The following is a 10,371-nucleotide window of genomic DNA, read 5'->3' on the forward strand; positions in this document are numbered from 1 at the left end:
ACACGCGTGCTCCAATGTTCATTGCAGCTTTATTTACGGTGGCCAAGACATGGAAACAACCAAAATGTCCTTCGATAGATGAATGGACAAAGAAGTTGTGGTGTATATACACAATGGAATACTATTTGGCGGTAAGATAAGATGAAATAGGACCATTTGTGACAACATGGATGGATCTTGAGAATATAATGCTAAGCGAAATAAGTCAGACAGAAAAAGCAGAGAACCATATGATTTCACTGATATGTGGTATATAAACCAAAAACAACAAAAGAACAAGACAAACAAATGAGGAACAAAAACTCATAGACACAGACAATAGTTTAGTGGTTACCAGAGGGTAAGGGGGGTGGGGGTGGGAGATGAGGGTAAGGGGGATCAAATATATGGTGATGGAAGGAGAACTGACTCTGGGTGGTGAACACAATGGGATTTATAGATAATGTAATACAGAATTGTACACCTGAAATCTATGTGACTTTACTAACAATTGTCACCCCAATAAACTTTAATTTGAACAAAAAAACAAAAACAAAAACAAAAACACTTTGTTTTAATGGGTCTCAAAATCCTGTGACAGATTTTTCGTCAAGTTGTCTCCATTGAAAAGTACTGATCTTAACAACTAACAACTGAAAAACTGCCACACAAAAAAAAACTAATTGTGTACAAATCAGTCTCCTTTCTTTCTGAAGGTTTTACGATGCATTGTAATCATTAACCAGTCTTTTGCAATTAAACTTAAATTGCCAACTGAGACAAACAGTTCTGAGACCATTCTTACACCACTGATTAAGACTGGGATGGCAGGTATTGGGGATAATATTCATTTAGCCTTCTGAGCTTTCTGGGCAGACTTGGTGACCTTGTTAGCTCCAGCTGGCTTCTTGTCCACTGCTTTGATGAAACCCACAGCAACTGTCTGTCTCATGTCACAAACAGCAAAATGGCCCAGAGGAGGGTAGTCACAGAAGCTCTCAACAAACATGGCTTGCCAGGAACCATGTCAATGATGGCAGCATCACCAGATTTCAAAAACTTCAGGCTGTCTTCTAGCTTTTTGCCTGAACAATGATCAATCTTCTCCTTCAGCTCAGTAAATTTGCAAGCATTGTGAGCTGTGTGACAATCAAGCACAGGTGCAAATGTGGCACTGATTTTGCCTGGATGGTTCAGGATAATCACCTGAGCCATGAAGCCAGCTGCCTCCATTGGTGGCTCATTTTTGCTGTCACCAGTCACACTGCCATGATGAACATCTTTGACAGACACATTCTTGACATTGAAGCTCACATTGTCCCCAGGAAGAGCTTCACTTCAAGCTTTGCAGTGCATTTCAACAGACTTTACTTCAGTTGTAACATTGATTGGAGCAAAGGTGACCACCATGCCAGGTTTGAGAACACCAGTCTCCACTCACTCCACGGGGACAGTACCAATACCACCAATTTTGTAGACATCCTGGAGGGGCAGATACCAAGATTTGTCAATCGGACAAGTTGGTGGCAGGATGTAATCCAGATCTTCAAGTAGTGTGGTTCTACTGGCACTGCCATGTTTACAGGTGACTTTCCATCCCTTGAACCAAGGCATGTTAACACTCGTATCCAACATGTTATCATCATTCCAACCAGAAATTGGCACAAATGCTACCATGTCAGGGTTGTAGTCAATTTTCTTAATGTAGGTGCTGACTTCTTTAACGATTTCCTCATGTCTCTTCTGGCTGTAAGGTGGCTCAGTGAAATCCATTTTGTTAACACCAACAATTAGTTGTTTCCTACCCAGTGTGTAAGACAGAATGGCATGCTCACGGGTCTGCCCATTCTTGGAAATACTTGCTTCAAATTCACCAACACCAGCAGCAACAATCAGGACAGCACAGCCTCAGATGTGCCTGTAATCATGTTTTTGATAAAGTCTCTGTATCCTTGGGCATCGATGGTAGTCACATAATACTTGCTGGTCTTGAATTTTCACAGGGAGATATCAATGGTGATCCCACGTGAATGTTCAGCTTTCAGTTTATCCAAGACCCAAGCATACTTGAAGGAGCCCTTTCCCATCTCAGCAGCCTCCTTCTCAAAATTATCAATGGTTCTTCTGTTGATCCCACCACATTTATAGATCAGATGACCTGTAGTGGTAGACTTGCTGGAATCTACATATCTGATGACAACAATGTTGGTGTGTGTCTTTTCCTTTCCCATTTTGGGTTAAATTTAGTGGTGGTTTTCACTACCCCTGTGTTCTGGCAGAAAACCCATTGCAAAACAGCTGGAAGTCCTGTTTCATGAGTGTCTATAATTGTGCTCTCATGGCTTCCTTGATGACCTGAATTGATTCAAAATGGTTACATTTCATGGTCATTTTTAACTTTGGGGTAGAGCCAGAATTTGTATAGTGCCAGATCTGGTGAATAAGGTGGATGAGGACACACCATGTTTTTGTTTGACAGAAATTGCCATACCAGAAGCAATGGGTGACATGGAGCCTTTTCATTGTGTTAACAAAATATGTTGAATGCTCCTACTTAGTGCCATCCAATGGAAAGGCAGGGATCTTCAATACAGGAAGTGGTTCGTCGAACCTTAGTAACAGTGTTTGACACGTTTCAACTTGTTTGGTGCAGTCAGTTGGGTGTGAGCTATGGTTGAGAGAAGGTGTGTTTTAAAGTGTGCCGTAAATCATCCTCCATCATGACAATGCTCCAACATCGCTTCTGGTATACAGCAATTTCTGTCAAATAAAAACTTTACAGTGTGTCTTCATCCACCTTATTCACCGGCCCTGGCACCAGGCAACTTCTGGCTGTTCCCCAAAATCAAAATGATTCAGGACATTGAGGCAGCTACAACAGCACAACTAAAGACACTCATGAAAGAGGACATCCAGAACTGCTTCAGAAAGTGGTAAGAATGATGGGATAAGTGTGTTCCAGTGGGGGAAGTATTTTGAGGGGGAGTAATGGCAATGTGTCTTTTACTGTAACAATTTTTTTAATTTAAATATTTACCATATTGTTCGATCACACTTTGTAGTCCAGAAAGAAGATGAAGCTCCCAGCTTCATGAAACATTTCTGGATTAGGCATTTAATTGTTTATACTTTTGTTGGTGTGTTTTTTTTTATTTTGATTTCTAGACATTTATCAAGGAAGCTTCTACTCCACAGGAAATGTGGTCTGAAGAATTTCTGATCCCAACGTCATGTGTTCTCACAGTATTTCTCTTTCATATCAAAGAAGACCGAAGTTATTTGACCTATAATTACTACTCCTAAGCCAACTTATAGACCATGCCCCATTGAAGAGTGTAGAAGGATGTATTCTTGACACCCTTTCTTCAGAACTATCTTTTTTTTTAAGGTGTTTTTATTTTAAATTAAAGTTTATCGGGGTGACAATTGTTAGCAAAGTTACATAGATTTCAGGTGTACAATTCTGTAATACATCATATATATATCAGTTGTCTTTCCATCACCATATATTTGATCTCCTTTACCCTCATCTACTATCCCCTTACCCTCTGGTAACCAATAAACTATTGTCTGTCTATGAGTTTTTGTTTCTTCATTTGTTTGTCTTCTTCTTTTCTTGTTTTCAGTTATATTTACAACATATCAGTGAAATCATATGGTTCTTGACTTTTTCTGTCTGACTTATTTCGCTTAGAATAATAATCTCAAAATCCATACATGTTGTCAAAAATGGTACTTTGCTTATGGCAGAATAGTATTCCATTGTGTATATATACCACAACTTCTTTATCCAATCATTTATCAAAGGACACTTTGGTTGTTTCCATGACTTGGCCACTGTAAATAAAGCTGCAATGAACATTAGAGCACATATATCTTTTTTTTTTCTTTTTTAATTTATTGGGGTGACAATTGTTACAGTTACATAGATTTCAGGTGTACAATTCTGTATTATGTCATCTGTAAATCCCATTGTGTGTTCACCACCCAGAGTCAGTTCTCCTTCCATCACCATATATTTGATCCCCTTTACCCTCATCTACCACCCCTTTCCCCCTTACCCTCTGGTAACCACCAAACTATTGTCTGTGTCTATGAGTTCTTGTTTCTCATTTGTTTGTCTTGTTCTTTTGTTGTTTTTGGTTTATATACCACATATCAGTGAAATCATATGGTTCTCTGCTTTTTCTGTCTGTTTGTTTTGCTTAGCATTATAATCTCAAGATCCATCCATGTTGTCACAAGTGGTCCTATTTCATCTTTTCTTACCGCCGAATAGAATTCCATTGTGTATATATATCACAATTTCTTTATCCATTCATTTATCGAAGGACATTTTGGTTATTTCCATGTCTTATCCACCATAAATAAATCTGCAATGAACATTGGAGCACACGTGTCTTTATGGATAAATGTTTTCAGATATTTTTGGTAGATACCCAGGAGAGGGATTGGTGGGTCATACGGTAATTCTATTTGTAATTTTTTGAGGAACCTCCACACTGCCTTCCATAGCGGCTGCACTGGTCTGCATTCCCACCAACAGTGTATGAGGGTTCCTTTTTCTCCACAGCCTCTCCAGCACTTGTCACTATTTGTCTTGTTGATGATAGCCATTCTAAGTGGGGTGAAGTGATATCTCATTGTGGTTTTCATTTGCATTTCTCTGATGATTAGTGATGTTGAGCATTTTTTCATGTGTCTATTTGCCATTTGTATGTCCTCTTTGGAGAAATGTCTCTTCAGGTCCTCTGCCCATTTTTCAATTGGGTTGTTTGTTTTTTTGTTGTTGAGTTTCCTGAGTTCCTTCTATATTTTGGATATTAGCCCCTTATCAGTGGCACTGTTTGCAAAAATCTTCTCTAATTCAGTTGGTTGCCTCTTTATTTTGTCGATGGTTTCCTTTGCTGTACAGAAGCTTTTAAGTTTGATATAGTCCCATTCATTTATTTTAGCTTCTACTTCCCTTGCCTTTGGAGTCAAATTCATAAACTGCTCTTTGAACCCAAGGTCCATAAGTTTAGTACCTATGTTTTCTTCTATGCAGTTTATTGTTTCAGGTCTTATGCTTAAGTCTTTGATCCATTTTGAATTAATATTGGTACATGGTGACAGATAGCAGTCCAGTTTTATTCTTTTGGACGTGGCTTTCCAATTCTCCCAGCACCATTTATTGAAGAGGCTGTCTTTCTCCATTGCATGGTTTTTGCTTCTTTGTCAAAAATTATCTGTTCATATTTATGGGGGTTTATTTCTGGGTTCTCAGTTTTATTCCAGTGTTCTACGTGTCTGTTTTTCTGCCAATGCCATGCTGTTTTGACTGTTGTAGCCCTGTAGTACAAGCTAAATTCAAGGAGTGTTTTACCTCCAGCATTGTTCTTTTTCTTAAGATTGCATTGGCTATTCGGGGTCTTTTGTGGTTCCAAACAAATCTGATGATTTTTTGTTCTATTTCTTTAAAAAATGCCATTGGGATTTTGATGGGGATTACATTAAATCTGTATATTGCTTTGGGTAATATGGCCATTTTAACTATGTTCATTCTTCCAATCAATGAGCACGGAATGTCTTTCCATTCCTTTGTGTCTTCCTCAATTTCTTTTAAAAATGTCTTGTAGTTATCAGATTATAGGTCTTTCACATCCTTGCTTAATTTTATTGCTAGGTATTTTATTCTTTTTGCTGCAATTGCAAAAGGAATTGTTTTTCTCTTTTATTTCTTTTTCTGAGATTTCATTGTTAGTATATAGGAATGCAATAGACTTTTGTACTTTGATTTTGTAGCCGACAACTTTACTGTTTTCGTTGATTGTTTATAATAGCTTTTTGGTGGAGTCTTTAGGGTTTTCTATATACAGCACCATGCCATCTGCAAAGAGTGACAATTTAACTTCTTCATTCCCAAGTTGGATGCCTTTTATTTCTTTCTCTTGCCTGATTGCGCTGGCAAGGACTTCCAACAGTATGTTGAAAAGCACAGGTGATAGGGGACAGCCCTGTCGTGTTCCTGAACGTAGAGCAAAGGGCTTCAGTTTTTCACCATTAATTATGAGATTAGCTGAGGGCTTGTCATATATGGCCTTTATTATGTTAAGGTATTTTCGTTCTATACCTATTTTATTAAGTGTTTTAATCATAAATGGATGTTGTATCTTGTCAAATACTTTTTCTGCATCAATTGATATCATCATATGATTTTTGTCCTTTATTTTGTTTATGTGATGTATCATATTGATGGATTTGCGGATGTTGAACCATCCTTGTGCCCTGGGGATGAACCCCACATGGTCATGATGAATAATCTTTTTAATGCATTGTTGTATTCGATTTGCTAGAATTTTGTTTAGGATTTTTGCATCTGTATTCATTAGAGATATTGGTCTGTAGTTTTCTTTTTTTGTGTTGTGCTTACCAGGTTTTGGTATCAGGGTAATGTTGGCATCATAAAATGAGTTAGGGAGTACTGTCCCTTCTTCAATTTTTTGGAAGAGTTTGAGCAGGATTGGTATTAGATCCTCTTTGAAGGTTTGGTAGAATTCACTAGTGAAGCCTTCTGGTCTAGGAGTTTTGCTTTTGGGAAGGTTTTGATTGCTGGATTCAGTTTCGTAACTGGTGATCGGTCTGTTTAGCTTTTCCAGTTTTTGATGGTTCAGCCTAGGAAGGCTATGTGTTTCTAAGAACTTATTCATTTCTTCCAGGTTATTGAATTTGGTGGCATATAATCCTTCATAGTATTCTTGAATGATCCTTTGTATTTCTGTGACATCCGTGATAACCTCCCCTTTTTCACTTCTGATTTTGTTTATTAGTGTCTTCTTTCTTTTTATCTTAGCCTAGCCAAGGGTTTGTCAATTTTGTTAATCTTTTCAAAGAACCAGGTCTTTGTCACATTAATTTTTTCTATTGTTTTTTTTGTTCTGCATTTCATTTAGTTCTGTCCTGATTTTTATTATTTCCTTTCTTTTGCTGACCTTAGGTTTCTTTTGTTCTTCTTTTTCTAGTTTTTTATGGTGTAACATGAGATTATTTTTTTGGGATTTTTCTTTTTTCTTGAGATAGGTCTGTACCAATATAAACTTCCCTCTTAAAACTGCTTTCGCTGCATCCCTAAAATTTTGGTAGGATATATTTTCATTCTCACTTGTTTCTATGTATCTTTGATCTCTCTTCTAATTTCTTCTTTGAGCCGGTCGTTCTTTAAAATATGTTGTTTAATCTACATATATTTGTGGTGTTTCCTCCTTTCTTTTTGCAGTTGATATCCAGTTTCAAAGGCTTGCGATCAGAGAATGTGCTTGGTATGAATTCAATCTTCTTAAACTTGCTGTTGTTAGCTTTATGTCCCAATATATGGTCTATTCTTGAGAAAGTCCCATGTACGCTAGAAAAAAAATGTATAGCCTGATGTTTTAGGGTGAAGTGCTCTATAAATGTCAATTATGTCCATTTCATCTAATGTGTCATTTAGGGCTCCTATTTCATTATTTATTTTCTGTTTGGATGATCTATCCATTGCTGTCAATGACGTATTTCGGTCCCCTAGTACAATTGTGTTTTGGCTAATTTGTCCCTTTTTCTCTGTTAGTTGTTGCTTGGTATGTTTTGGTGCTCCATGATTGGGGGCATAAATATTGATGACTGTTATGTCTTCTTGTTGCATAGTCCCCTTTACCATTATGAAATGTCCATCTTTGTCTCTTGTTATCTTTTTCACCCTGAAGTCTGTTTCATCTGATATCATTATGGCTACACCTGATTTTCTCTGGATACCATTTGCTTGGAGTGTCGATTTCCACCCTTTCACTTTGAGTCTATGCTTGTCCTTGTAGCTGAGAAGTGTCTCTTGGAGAGAGCATATGGTTAGGTTTAGTTTTTTGATTCAGTCTACTACTCTGTGTCTTTTTATGGGTGAGTTCAGTCCATTTACATTTAGGGTGATTATTGATATGTGAGGATTTCCTGTCATTCTATCTTTAGTTTTCTGGTTAGGCTGTGCCTCCATTGTTTCTTTGCCTTTTTGTTGTTGTCTATTATTTCTGTGTGGTGGTATTCTATGATGTTTCCCTCTGTTTCTTCTTTTATTACAGTATATATTTCAGTTCTGGATTTTTCTTGAGTGGCTACCCTTAAGTTTATGTAAAAGAAAGTTTGAAATTTAGACTATTCCATTTTCTTCAGCATGCTTACTTTCTCCATTCCCATATTCCAGTTGAGGCCTTTACTCTCCCCCTTTTTGTGTTTCGGTTGCCACAAATTGTCCCTGTTGATAGTGGTTGAATAGCCTCCTTTAGTATTTCTTGTAATGCAGGTTGTGTATTAGAAAATTCCCTCAGCTTGTCTTTCATTTATTTTACATCTCAAGTGTCTTTCTTCTTCCATCCGTGTCATTTCCAGGTTTCTATCTTCAATGTCACTGATTTTTTTCCTCCGTTTGGTCAACTCTACTACCTAAGCTGGTTATTTCATTCTTCATTTCTTCTATTGAGCTCTTAATCTCCAGAAATTCTGTTTGGTTCTTTTTTAAAATTTCAATCTCTTTGGTAAAATGTACATGTTGTTCTTTGATTGTGGTTCTGAGTTCATTAAACTGCCTTTCTGTGTTTTCTTGCATCTAGTTGAGTTTTTTTCAGAACTGGAATCTTGAATTCTCTGTCATTTAAGTCACATATTTTCATATCTTTAACTTCATTTTCTGGAGACCTTTCACTTTCTTTCTGAGCTGTCTTGTTACCTTGGTTATTCATGGCAATTAATTTATTATTTCTCTTCCTAGACATCTACAGGAGTGGGTTCTGCAACAGATTGATAGGAAGAGGTCTTTCTTTTGTTTTTCTGTACTTGTTTGTAGAATTTTTTATTTTCTCTCTGACTGCAGCCTTTCTTTCTGTGTCACACTGTAGTGTTGTTTTCTCTGCACTTTTCCAGCTTCTCACACAATGAGGGGATTCCCTGGAAAGTGGTCTTCTCCTCTGTTAACAGGTCTCTGGGTCATAGGGCACTGCGTCCCTGTGGGCATGTGGAGATCTTTTGAATTTCCAAATCTCTTCCTGGACCAGATTCAGAGCCCGTGAGTTTTAGCAGTTCTGTTTACTCCTGCAGGTATCCGCACAGATAGTTGGGGACAGGGGCAGGGTGTGTTGTGGGAATTGGCCCAGAGCAATGGCAGCGACCACCACCACAGCCGGTCCTGCTTCCACAGCTCCCTCCTCTTCGCCGGAACTAGTTTGGCTGCAAATCTATGTGTTTGGACCACAGTTCTCAGAACTGCAAATATTCTGTTCTTTTGATGTGACAGTGTTACTGTTATGCTTCTAGCACTGGGCAGGTGGGGCAGGGTGAGCTCTGGGAGGTGAGCTCTGGGGCAGGGTGAGGGAGGGCAGGGAGGGGGCGGCTAGTTTCAGTGCCTAAGCCTTCCATTCTCTGTGGCAGTGAGGGTTTAAACTACCGTTTTCAGCCTTCTTCTCTCAGTCTTTGCTCCGAGTTCTCCGCCGTGAGCGTTGGGTTCAGCCGTGTTCTATGCTGTCCCTTCAGCCCTGTGGGCTATAAACAGAGCCCTAGCAGTCCGAGTCTTCCTTCTCCTGCAGCTGCTTCAGTTCCGGGATGCAGCGACCTCAGAGCACCTAGCTAGGTCTGTGTCCTGAGCTTGTGTGGCTCTGTCTCCGCACCTCTCCCTTCCGTCCTCCCCTACCTGCGCAATTTGCCCACCTTTAGGTGAATTCAGTAGTGAGACTCTTTGTCTTGGCTGTCTGCTGTGTAGGCGTCCTTTGTGCAGTTATAGTTTTTCAGTTTGTTGTAAATTCCAGGGGTGATTTCCAGAGGCTCACCTCACGCCACCATTTTTTCTATATATCTTTATGGATAAATGTTTTCAGATTTTTTTCTGGTAGATACCCAGGAGATGGATTGCTGGGTCATATGGTAATTCTAGTCTTAATTTTTTGGAGGATCCTCCACATTGCCTTCCATAGGAGCTGCACCAGTCTGCATTCTCACCAACAGTGTATGAGGGTTCCTTTTTCTTCACAATCTCTCCAGCACTTGTTATTATTTGTCTTGTTCATGATAGCCATTCTAACTGGAGTGAGGAGATATCTCATTTTCTGAACCATCTTTGAAAGCTGTAAAGAGGGGTAGTCTGGCTGTTCTGGCTCATCATGGGTAAAGTGTGAGTGTACTTTTTTCTGATTTGACCTTTCTAATTACTGGTATTTATATGTTAAATACAGCTAGGAGAAATGGGCTGTGGTAAATTACATAGCCTAGCTTTTTTTTAGGCTCTGTTGTTCATTTTGCCTTGGCTTCTGCTTGTTATAATATTAATAATGACAGGGTTCTCTTACAGAATTTTAGAAAGCTGGAAAGCTGGTTAACAGCTATTATTGAAAAATCAAT

At 38.7% G+C, this 10,371-nt stretch overlaps 1 pseudogene; it reads right to left on the reverse strand.

Moving 5' to 3' along the window:
• Positions 1–826: 826 nt before the first annotated feature.
• LOC117020317 (elongation factor 1-alpha 1-like) lies at positions 827–2,210 on the reverse strand (annotated as a pseudogene).
• Between the last annotated feature and the right edge of the window lie 8,161 nt (positions 2,211–10,371).

Source organism: Rhinolophus ferrumequinum, chromosome X (genome assembly GCF_004115265.2).
Source record: "Rhinolophus ferrumequinum isolate MPI-CBG mRhiFer1 chromosome X, mRhiFer1_v1.p, whole genome shotgun sequence".
Taxonomy (NCBI): domain Eukaryota; kingdom Metazoa; phylum Chordata; class Mammalia; order Chiroptera; family Rhinolophidae; genus Rhinolophus; species Rhinolophus ferrumequinum.